Below are 8,223 nucleotides of genomic sequence, written 5' to 3'. Positions count from 1 at the left end.
CGGGCAGCCGGAGGCAGCTAATAAAACAATACTGAACGGGTTGAAGAAGAAGGTTGAAGATCTAAAGGGAAGATGGGCAGATGAACTACCCGGCGTCCTGTGGTCCCTTCGAACCACGGAGAAAGAAGCAACAGGGTACAATCCATTCGACCTAGTCTATGGGTCTGAGGCCGTCCTGCCAATTGAAGCAGCGGTGCCGACATTCAGAACGCAAACCTTTAACCCAGTCGAAAATGAAGAAGGCCTGAGAGCCTCCCTAGACCTGGTCGAAGAAAGTCGAGATACGGCACGGCTCTGTTGGAGCCGGTGTCCTCCAGTTAGTACGGATAACGTTATTGGCACGTACACTTGTACGGACAAGTGGGAGTTTGTTGGGGCTGGTGTCCTCCACAGTTAGTGCAATGACATATAAGTCTCTAAAAGGATTGATGTGACCATAATTGGCGCATATTTAGCCCCCGAATTACCATTGTTTCCATGCTTTTTAGTGCCTATTTGGGTCATTTCTTATCTTTAGTTCTTTGTTTTGCATATTCTTTGAGATTTTGATCCCTTGGTAGGAAAGGAGTAAGAATCTTGCATTTTCATGGCAAAACGAGGCTAAATTGATTGTATTCAATGACCAAGCATCAAGAAGAGACAAGACTAGAAGGCCTTTGTACATATCATAGTAGAAGAGCAATGTTGAGAAAGGATCCTTGCGTCCCCAAGGAAATCCCCAAGGAATTTATGAAGAAAAGGGAAGAAAAGAAGAAGAATTGATGCTGACCAACAATCCGAACGGATTGCAGACAATCCGTCCGTCCAGCCTCAACAATCCGAGCGTCCCTCCTTGGAATCCGCTCGGATTCCCCCTCAACAATCCGAGCGTCCCTCTCCCGAATCCGCTCGGATTGCACCGCCAAATCCGGCCGTCCCGACTCTAATCCGCACGTTCACCTGCACAAAGACGGATTTCATTCTTCAAGCTACGAAAAGAGAAGCCCTTCTCTCAGAAAATACTGGCTCCTCCTTGCTCAACTTAAAAAGTGTAATTACTAGTTTAGCCCTTAGTTAACCCTAATGCATCCTCCCTAATTTTCATTATAAATACCCCATTAGTCTAATTAGAGGAGCATGTTCTTCTTATCAATAATTAGTGTAGTTAATATCAATCAAATCTCTCTTCAATATTGTAATCAAGTATTAATCAAGTTTTAATCCAAGTTTTAGTTCTTTAATCTCTCTCTTGTTCTTCCTTTATTTTGGGTAATTGAAGATTATTTGGGTTATTATTGGGAGATTGACAACCTCTCAATCTAGGATTCAAGTACTTCTATTATTCTTGCTTTATTATTGGAATCATTAGTAGGTATAATCTCTTAATCCCTTTTTAATTATTGTTAATTACTTTCATTTATTCATCATGTTTCATTATGTTAGTATGATTGACAACCTTTCTAGCATGATCAACATGATAATGAGTGAGTAGTCTCTTAGCTAGGGTTTAATGGGTGATTAGGGAAACCAACATGGGGAATGATTCATGCTTAAATCAATATGCTTTCATATCTTATTTGCTTGCTTGTTTTGATCTTAATACATGCACATGTTATATTTGATGAAATGCTAAGCCTATGAATCCTTGCATTTACTATCATCTTCTATCTTTTCAATGAGACTTGTAAGACATAACCCAACTCGAGTCTTGTTAGACCATGCATGTGTTGAGTAGGAAAGATTAAGTCGACTTGTAGGTGTTGTACAATCTAATCGATTCGGCTCCGGGACCCAAACTTTCCTAGGATTGTAAGACATAACCCAACTCGATCCATCACAACAATAATTGCTTGCTTATAATTTGAGAACATGTTTGTATGATCATATCCCATGATTCCCCTATGAACCCATGACACCCTAGTGCTTTTAATCAATTGTTTACACCCCTTATTTCATTCATCTTGCTAGTTTATTTTCATTGTTATTCTAGTTTAGTGACCTTCTACACCAACTCAATTTGTGACACCCCTAGACACTACTAGTTGCAATAGAATTCTCATTTCAATACCCGTCCCTTGGGATCCGACCTTTACTTGCCTCTTTACTAATTGTAGAGTTGTTTGTGAAGTATAAATTGTGTTTTGTATCGACCATTGACCAACGACCACATATGCTTAATTGTGAACACGAAATGGCCTCGATCAAAAATGGCGCCGTTGCCGGGGACGGTGTTTAATTGATTTAAGATTTCTTTTATTGTTATTAGTTGTGTCTCTTTCACCTTGGGGAAGTAAAACTCCTCAAGGTTTGTTCTAATTGTTTTCGAGTTGTTTGATATTTTGCATGTCTAGAAGGTTACAAAGTGATTTGTTACCTTTTGACCGTGAAATCGAAAGAACCTTGACGAATAATAGGAGACTTGTTAGGAGGAATTTGGGAGGTGTTGGTGAAGTTGTTCAACCCACTAGTGAGTTTGTCAATCCTTTCGCAATAGAAGGAGAAGAGAACCCATTAAACAATACCACACAAAATCCACCTACAATGCCTAAATTCTCGTCACACTCTATACCCACCGAGGAGAATCTACCAAATGGTACTCCTACACCGCAACATCTCACCGGTAATTTTATTGCCAAGTCCGCCTTCATCCAACTAGTTGAGAGAAGCCAATTCGGGGGAATGCCTAGTGAGGACCCTCATTCTCATATGGAAACCTTTTGCGATTATTGTGATGCTATCTCTCAAACGGGCGTGACTCAAGACCAAATTAGATGGGTCTTATTTCCTTTTTTGTTAATCGGCACCGCGAAGCAATGGTTGAAGGGCCTTGATAAGGCCACCCTTGGAATAGATTCTTGGAAGAAGTTAGCTCTAGCTTTCTACAAAAAATTCTACCCACCGGAAAAGACTAACATGCTAAGAGCTCAAATTACGGGTTTTAAGCAAAGGGATGACGAATCTTTGTATGAAGCTTGGGAGCGGTTCAAAGGTGTTTGTCGCTCATGTCCTCACCATGGACTTAGCGAATGGTTTTTGGTACAACAATTTTGGAATGGTTTATATGAAGATTCTAGGAACATTCTCAATATGGGATCAAATGGAATGTTCACCGAAGTTGATGACAATCAAACATGGAACAAGATTGAGGAAATGGCGGTCCATAATTCACAATATAGTAGACCTCGCAAGGCTACTAGAGGAGGAAAGCATGAAGTGGACTCCGTTACTCAATTGGGTGCTCAACTTAGTGCTCACATTGACACAATCAACTTGAAGTTTGAGCAAGCTATGGCTAGACTTGAGGAAAACTCAAAATCATCGAAGCATCATGTCAATGCCATGACGGCATCCTCATCAATCCCAAGTGGGATATGTGAGAATTGTGGAACTTTGGGTCATGACCCAAGTGAGTGTAGGGGAACAACCGAACAAGTTAATGCTTTCCAAGCTTACAAAAGTGGTACCCCTTATTCAAATTTTTACAATGAAAACACCAAGTTCCATCCAAATCTCTCATACAAAAGCCAAAATGTTCAAAACCCTCAAACAACATACACTCCACCACCCATGAGAAATCAAAATCAAAGACCCTTTTACAATCAAAACCAAGGTTACCAAAATCAAAATCCATACAATCACCAAAACGACCAAGGTTTTGATGTCCAAAAAGCGGTCCTCCAAATGCAAAAGAATCAACAAGAATTTTTCACCCAAATGCAAAAAGATAGCCAAGCAAAGGACACCACCATCAACAACATTCTAGCTCATACCAAGATGTTGGAAACACAATTGACTCAACTAGCATCTTCAAGCTCACAAAGACAAAAGGGGCAATTACCACCTCAAAGTAATCCCCCTAGACATGAAACGGTTAGTGCCATTCACTTGAGAAGTGGTACAAGATATGAAGCACCGAAGGAGCAAGTTGAGAATGAAGTTGTGAAAGCTAGTGAAAATGAAGTTGTTGTGCAAAGCCCCAAAGAAGGGGAATCATCAAAAGAAGAAAGTTTAAAGAAAAATGAAGACAAAGCCAAAGAAAAGGAGCCCATTGTGATTAGACTTCCTTTTCCAAGTCGTCAAGCCAAGCCAAAATTTGATGATCAACTTGGAAAGTTCATGGAGATTGTGAAGAACTTAGAAGTCTCAATTCCTTTCACGGAATTAATCAATCACGTCACCGCCTATGCAAAGTACATGAAAGATATCCTCACAAAGAAGAAGTCGATCCGGAAACTTGAGACTATCGCCTTCACTAAGGTGAGTAGTGCAATACTTCAAGGGAGTTCACCTCCAAAGTTAAAGGATCCGGGAAGCTTCTCAATACCGTGTACCATTGGCGACACGACGATCAACAAAGCCTTATGTGATCTAGGGGCTAGTGTGAGTGTCATGCCGTACTCGGTAAGTAAAAGGTTGGGAATGGGAGAGCTTAAATGCACCAATATCACACTTCAAATGGCCGATAGATCGACGAAGACACCATTAGGGATATGGGAAGATGTCCCCGTGCGAATTGGGAAGTTTTTCATCCCGGTAGACTTTGTCATTGTTGATATGGAGGAAGATTCCAACATTCCAATCATCTTAGAAAGACCTTTCCTACACACCGCGGGTGCGGTGATTGATGTGAAACATGGAGAGCTCACTCTAGAAGTGGGAGATGAAAGCATAACTTTTAATCTAACAAGACCATGAGAGCTCCTCGTTTACATGAGCCATGTTTCATGATTGATCGTTATAGCCGGAAAGATGAAAGGAAGAAATCGGAACTCCAATGGAGGAAGAAAATTGAAGATGCTCCATTCAAAGAGCAAGTGAATTGTGACAAGGAGAGCTTTCAAAGCTCATCAAAATCAACCAAGGAAGAAGAGGATGGCCTCATTGGCCAAGAAAAGAAATTGGGAGAGTTGTCTCCATCTAAGCAAGAGATTTTCAATGATCAACTCAATGAAGTTTGTGGTCTTTAGGACGACGAATTTGAAGGGATTTTTAATCCCTACATTGGGCATGCCATCGATTATGATCAACAACAAGGGGCACGGTCTATTGAGGACCTCTACCATAATAATGAACAAGCTTTTGATTACTTCTTCAAGGTGTTGAGCAACATCAACAACACCTTGAACATGCCCCCTTGACATCTCATCAAGAATGAGAGTTTGGTGGAGTCCTCCCTAAACCACCACTTGTAAATATTTCTAACTCCCTAACTTACATTTCAATTCTTGTATTGCATTTTTATCATTTTTGGATTTTTATTTACTTTGATCAAAATAATTGTCATGTAAGAGAGAAGTGAGGGAGGGACTAACGATTTCAATTGATGTGTAGTGCTTTACCTTAGTGTGGGGATGGGAATTGCCTAGGCTATCCATGCCTTAGTAATGCCCCCACAACGAAGAACACAAGAAATGAAGAAGAATGGAAGAATGGTAAAGGGGAATGCATTGTGCACGGGTGGAGCTGAATCCGTGTACAACAGGGAAGAATCCGAGCGGATTCCTGAGAATCTGCCCGTCTACGAGAATCCGAGCGTCCTGCTGAGAAGACGCCCGTCCTGAGCTGAGCTGAAATTGAAAATTTCTTGACTGTTGAAGAATCCGAGCGGATTTCTGGAAAGACGCCCGTCTCATAGAATCCGTCCGTCTTGTGAAGAAGACGCCCGTCTTTGCAAACAAGAAAACAAAGAAATTTCTCTGGACTAAAATCCGTCCGTCCCGCAGCAAATCCGCCCGTCCCATCACGGAAGAATCCGAGCGGATTCCCCGAATCCGCCCGTCTTTAGGCGAGCTTCAAAATTTTGAACTGCGAGAATCCGCACGGATTGGGCCTAATCCGCACGGATTGCCCCTGCGTTTTCGAAAATTTCGACTTCTTTAAATACCCTCCCACCTTCATTCCTTCATTCATTCATTCATAAACACTACCCACAACATCAAAACCCTCATCCTCTCCATCACAAAAACAAAAACCCTCAACAAAATCCACCAAAATCAAATCAAACCATCCTTCAAACAACAAATCAATCACTCCATCTTCAACAAAAATCAAAACCAAGAACAAAATCTTCAACCTTTGAGTCGATTTTTGATTTCATAAAGGCAAAGCCTTTCACCTTCAAATCGATTTGGGCATTCTACAAATTGAAGATTTTTGATTCTTTTCTTGGTTGGTTCATCAAATGGCAAGGACTAAGGGTGCAACAAAGGGAGCAACAAAGGCACCAAAGGCAAAGGCTCTCTCTCAAAGGCAAAAAGCTCTCCAAACAAAGAAAGCTTTGGCAATGGTGGTAGCAACACCAAACTTGGAAGTGCAACAACAACAACAACAAACTTCTATGGGAGCATCACCTTCTACTCCGTGTCGATCAACTCTTGCATTATCCGGAGGTAACTTTTATTTCCGATACCCATAGAAAGACATTTGCCAAGTTTGCTATGAAATCAATTCAATCCACCAAATTCATATGTAAAGATGCTTTGGAGAAATTGGGTGTTCTTGAACAAACAAAAGCCTTTTTCAATGCCATGGGTTTGAAGAAATTGTTTGAAACAAAGGAATCAACATACCCTTCCCTTGTCTTGGAATTCTTAAGTTCTTTAAAAGTTACCAAAGTTGAAGATAGGGAAAATCTTGAGTTTCGTCTAGCTAACATTAGTAGACGCATTACCTTTAAGGAATTGGGTGAAATTTTGGGTCTTAGCGATGAATCGAGATATCTTAAGCATTATGGAAAGTATGACCCCGAGCCTCTTTGGGAGGCAATCTCCGGGAAGAAATTTGATGATTTTCATGCTTGTCGTGCTCTTTTGGTCCATCATCCGGGCATAAGAGTATGGCACAAAGTTGTGGGAAATACCATAATTGCTAGGAAAGACACCAATCATTTCACAAGACTTGATTTTATTCTCCTTGAATCGGCTTTGAATGTCGGAAGAATCCATACCAAGCCTTTCAATTCTTTGAGGCTATTGGTTGATAGATGGCTCCATGTTGATAGTGGGAAGAAGGGTACAACCGTTATTGTTAATGGCGGCCTAGTCACGGTCCTAGCCAAGCACTTTGATCCTAATTTCAATAAGGATAGCAAGTACAAGGCAAAGGAAGATGGCCATCTTATTGATATGCCTATCATGATTAACAAGTTCAAGTGGGTTGCTCAAAACCCCCTTGACACCAAGTATGGATGGCTTACTAGTGAGGCTCGATCATTCACTTTACCCGCGAAGATTTGTCGTCTAAGTGTCCACCGGACCAACTATCTACTTCCCCTATCCGAAGAAGCCGAGTACATCATTCAACAACAAAAGGGTGATCATGAAACCCCCTCCTCTTCCATTGTTATACCGCCTTACCCCTTTGTGTATGAAGAGTTCAAACCGCAAGGAGTTGAAATTGGGAAAGACTATGTCACTCTTCTTATGCAAGCAATGCACAAGCAAGCTTATGAAGATCGGAAGAATGCATATTTGGCTCAATATCCTCCCCTCCTACATTTAGCTAGGCAAGGACTCCTTGATCCATCTTGTCCTTTGCCTAGTTGGGCGGATAAAGAAGCCTTGTTTCCGGGTGCATCTAGGGACGTGGTGGAAGACAATGAGGTTGTTGGAAATGGTGAATAAATTGATGATAATATTGAGGAAGAAGCAAGTGGAGATGGAGAAAGAGATGGTGAAGATGATGATGAACAAGATGATGGAGAAAGTGAAGAAGAAAGTGTCAAGGAAAGTGGCAATGTGACCACTTCTCATGAGGGAAGTGGTGATGATGATAGCATGATGGTGGACTAGCAAGCCTTGGAGATTCCTACTCTCCCACGGTTTATCTATATCTCTTTGTATTTTATTTCATTTTGATCATTGTTGGTTTAGTCCTAGCAACATCAAAGGACTCACACCTCGGTACCATTGAGGTGTTCTTTATTGTTCCCATTTGTAAAATCCAAAATGACAAAACTAGTTTGTGCATGAACTACCCCAATGCTTTGACATTAGCAATAGTGTCTTATTTGGTTTGGGGAAGTTAATGCATACACAACGGGAGGTAATCTAAATTATCCTCTCCGTCATAACAAAAACTATGCATCATGTAGTGTAGCTTAGTGTAGAATTGCATTTAGTATAGAAATCATGCATCATCTTTGCATAATTTCCATCATTTTGGCCATTGAGGACAATGCCCATATTAGTGTGGGGATGGGAATTCTAACACTTAACTTTTATTCAAAAACCATAAAAATTGAAA

General features: G+C 40.9%; 1 non-coding gene across 1 annotated transcript; it reads right to left on the bottom strand.

Moving 5' to 3' along the window:
• Positions 1 to 2,892: 2,892 nt before the first annotated feature.
• LOC141589166 (small nucleolar RNA R71) lies at positions 2,893 to 2,999 on the bottom strand. The gene has a single exon (XR_012520115.1). It is a non-coding gene; the product is annotated as a small nucleolar RNA R71 (small nucleolar RNA).
• Positions 3,000 to 8,223: the final 5,224 nt, after the last annotated feature.

Source organism: Silene latifolia, chromosome 6 (genome assembly GCF_048544455.1).
Source record: "Silene latifolia isolate original U9 population chromosome 6, ASM4854445v1, whole genome shotgun sequence".
NCBI lineage: Eukaryota > Viridiplantae > Streptophyta > Magnoliopsida > Caryophyllales > Caryophyllaceae > Silene > Silene latifolia.
This window is presented reverse-complemented; position numbering and strand designations above follow the sequence as displayed.